This window comes from Cyprinus carpio, chromosome A22 (assembly GCF_018340385.1).
Source record: "Cyprinus carpio isolate SPL01 chromosome A22, ASM1834038v1, whole genome shotgun sequence".
In the NCBI taxonomy this organism is placed as follows: domain Eukaryota; kingdom Metazoa; phylum Chordata; class Actinopteri; order Cypriniformes; family Cyprinidae; genus Cyprinus; species Cyprinus carpio.
The window spans coordinates 5,385,963-5,390,116 of record NC_056593.1 but is presented as its reverse complement, the minus strand read 5'-3'; the positions used below and the strand labels follow the sequence as shown (position 1 = coordinate 5,390,116).

General features: G+C 35.5%; 1 long non-coding RNA gene across 1 annotated transcript; it reads left to right on the top strand.

Annotated features, from left to right (window-relative positions):
- Positions 1-2,208: 2,208 nt before the first annotated feature.
- Positions 2,209-3,486, top strand: LOC109047062. Its single transcript, XR_006153265.1, has 2 exons — positions 2,209-2,294; positions 3,039-3,486. It is a non-coding gene; the product is annotated as an uncharacterized LOC109047062 (long non-coding RNA).
- The last annotated feature ends 668 nt before the right edge of the window (positions 3,487-4,154 follow it).

The window sequence follows — 4,154 nt, the reverse complement described above, 5'->3', positions numbered from 1 at the left end:
CCTATTTCTTTCAGCAGATAGATCTCTTAGACTCGGCAGGTTTGCACCACAGAAGCCAATAAAGAGAAAGATGAGCAACCCCACCTGCTCGTAAATCGTTCCTTGCGCTATGCAATCAAAGATATACTTCAAGGATCGATTGATATCCCAGCGGTGCCTCCATTAACTGATGCAAAATTTAATCCAATTCAGGACGGTCAAGGTGTAATAATATGTAAATTTATTAAAAAGAATATAGAGAACAGAAACCACAAATCATAACTTGGAAATAAAGTTCTGGATAATAGTAACAACCTTCAAATATAGAAAATGTAAATCCAATGTTAGTACATTTTTTAATAAAAAATCCAGTTATGATGGATTGAACCCAACCAGTATTAATCTAAAACATTGAATACAATTGTAATTAAAACATAAACAAATATTCTGTTCAAATCAAAAAGTACCAAAAATATTAAATATTCAAATATTAAAATATCAAAGTATCAGAGTATCAAAGTATCTGAATTTCAAGGTATCTGAATTTGAATAAAAACCTGTAAGAGGTCTAAGTCTGAGTCTAAGAGTTGTCTAGTGAAGCCAAAGAAAGAGGAAGTGAGCTGAAAAGGATAGAGAGACCAGAGTCTCAGAAAGTCAAAACCCTATTCTATTTTGCAGGAGTCTATCTTATATACTGTTGTTCTAGACATAAGTCATCATCTGGGCCTATCACTAATAAACACCGGTGACCTTTAAAAATAGTCTAGTCAATGTCTCGATTTTGGACTTCTTCCTCTTTTAGATTCAAAGTATCATACTGATAATTCTAAGAAATATTGATTACAAAAGAACAATACATGCAGTTCAACTTCATATGCAAAACAGACTCAGCTGACTACGCAGTTAGAAAATACTGTGAAATTACATATGAACAATATAATCATAAAGTTTACCAAAACCATTTTTTGAATATAAAAATGAAAACTGTTTAATATATATCCTTACCATGAAATATTAATTTTAACTTTCAAATGAAACTTATCATTATGAATAGAACACATTTTGAGTATGTGACTTCTCAGAATCTCTCAACAACACTGGGTTAATTTAAATACGTGGACTTCTTCTCAGAATCTCTATCACCATGTGGATTTCTAGAATCTCCACACACCACCCCCATGTCGTTCCAAACTCGTAAAAGCTCTGTTCATCTTCGGAACACAATTTAAGATATTTTGGATGAAAAACGGGAGGCCTGTGACTGTCCCATAGACTGCCAAAATAATAATAACAGTGTCAAGGTCCAGAAAAGGTATGAAAGTCGTCGTCAGAATACTCCATCTGCCATCAGACGTGTAATCTGGGTTATATGAAGTGACGGGAACACTTTTTGTAAGCAAAGAAAACAAGAATAATAACTTTATTCGATAATTCCTTTGTCAACAGTCTCCTCTGTGTCTCTCCATATTACCACATCCTTGTAGAGCGGGTGACATAGAAGAGCAATATGCAGCATACGGGTGATATAGAGAGACACAGAGGAGACTGTTGAAATTTCTTGTTGGTGTAACCCATGTGAAACATAGGGCTACTAAAACCATATATGTTGTTAGAGGTGTAGTTCTATATTTTCCCACCAGAGAGCGCAATACACTAGAGGCGTCATAAACAGACTGTATCAGGATTGGTAGAGAGTCGAATGGATTATGTGTGCATTGTGGGATTTGTGAACTGTAGAGCATGTACTGTTGCATTATAGAGAGCATATAACAACGAACGACAAATGCTAGAAGCTAAAGTAATAGAAGAAGGTGGAAGCATGATGCTAAGTAGATATATTAAGTAAGCTAAAAAGGAATAAGAATATTAGATTTGCTTTGTTGAAATATCTTAAAGATACAGGAAATTATATAAGAATCTAATGATGTTTATTATTTGTTTATTATTTAGACTATTAGTGTTATTATTTAGTATGATCATACATATATGATACATATACATGCATCGATGCTCCACACTCCAGTTCAGATGGTGGTGGTAATGCACTAATAAGCTAGTCTGCCAACCGCCAATAAACAGAAAGGAAGAAGAAGAATTGGTAGAGAGTGCTACGCGCAGTTTTCATGTTTTGGTAGATCTCTTCCTGAAACCGCGTGTAAGCTGTGAACAATTGCTGGTGTGTAAACGCAACATAAATAGTGTGAAGCTTTGATTATCATACACGTATCTACACTGATAAGCCCTTCATTAGTAGAGCACCAACTGTGAGCACGTGAGGAGCAGCCTCAGTCGGGTTGGTGTTGTTTGAAACTCCGGTGAGTTTAAACATTTATTTTGCTAGCCTGTTGTTAACCACAGTGAGCAGAAAAAACCACTGTAAAGTTCAGATACTTAACAATAAAAAAAACCAATTGGGGTTATAAGACTGTTGTCTAATGTTTCAGTGTACTTTGGTGCATATTGTATCATTGTATTTATGCTCTCAAAAGATCGCTAGCTAATCGCTAACCGTTAATCATTAATGGCTAAGTGCCAAGCTAATAGTTTGCATTGTATCAAGGAGGATTTATAGCTTGGTTGAAACTAAAGTGCCATACATCATTGTTGTTGGTATTAAAACATTTAGTTAATGGAGTTAGATACTAATGGCACACTAATGATTTAGAGCCAACTACAGTGTTTGATTTGGTTTATTATAATGTTAAATGTGTTAGCACTGATAATTGAATTCAATTCATGTTGAAAAGCGCTAATATTAAGATGTGTTACCCTAAAAAGCAGCTAAGGAAAAAGGATGTTACATATAAATGTGATGATAAATAATTAATTTGTCAATGTTAAGTGCAAATTGTGATATAGAGTTCATGACATGTATTTAGTGCTAAAATACCAGTTGCCATTACATGTGGTAATTCATTTTACAGTAAGCAAGGTATGTCTCTAGCCATTGGTCATACACTGTAAGATGCACTAAATGACAGAAATAAGTTAATGAGATCTCATGTTGGAAATGGAGAAATAGAAACAGAATAACTTACTACTTTACACTGCTTGTGTAGGTTGTTTTTTGTTATTTTGATCACAACGAGAGAAATAGACGAATCAAAGATGGCGAGCCCAGCCCAGAGTGATGGTGGATGGTCGTGAGAACGGTGTGGCCAGCCGTGGGACCAGCCACCGAGGACGTCGGACTAGTTTCGTTCAGACAGGATACAGATAAGAATACACTTACGCTATTAACTCTACCCGGGTAGTAGTACTGGACTTTATATACACACACACACACACACACACACAAAAGGACCAGGAACTGAACTCTGAACTCAATTTCATACTCCTCGACTTAAAGGAGCATTGAGCTGAAGTATCAGCTCACAGGGACATTTTCCTTTCCTTTTATTATTGAAAGAGCTCTATTTTTGTTTTATTTTATTTTCATTCTTGGTACATTATAGTACTGTGTTCATTGTTGTGTCCCCTAATGTTATAAAACTGTCAACTGTTCAACTCATTACTAACTCTTTTGTGAGTCACTCAAGGCAGACCACACCCCGGACCTAGATAGATGTTAGTTCGCCCTGTTCTGGTATTGGTTAGCATTAGGGGGCGCTACATTTAAATTTAATTTAATACTCCTTAATATCAAGTTTGTACGAAACTCTAGTCACTGACCTTTGGGTGGTCTTCACACAGTGTGCATCCTGTCTGATGAATGCTCTGCCCTCAAATATGACTGAACACCTGAGAGCTCATGTGATTTTTGATGACAGGATAACAACAGCTTTGTCTAACCCATAAGTTTCACTGGCGTTCATGTATTTATGGGGGAGCTACAAACACTAGACCTTAGGTGTCCCACTTTAGGACAATTCACCCTATATGACAAATGGAAAGCTTTGAAAACATCTAGAACATACATTAGTAAAATAAATCCTGAAACGTGACATCCATGCTGTATTAGTAGTTAAGAATCACTTTAAGAAAAGTCCGTAAAATAGGGCATAATATAGCTTTTGTGTTAATGTGAAGAAAAATTTTGTATTGGTTTTGTAGAACCGATTAAACCACATTTTTCTTGCTGTTGTAACTCAAACAATCCTGGTTAGTGGCTTTAGTGCACTTTAGTTTGATTGGCATGAAATTAATCGATAGACACATTAACAATTTAACAAATT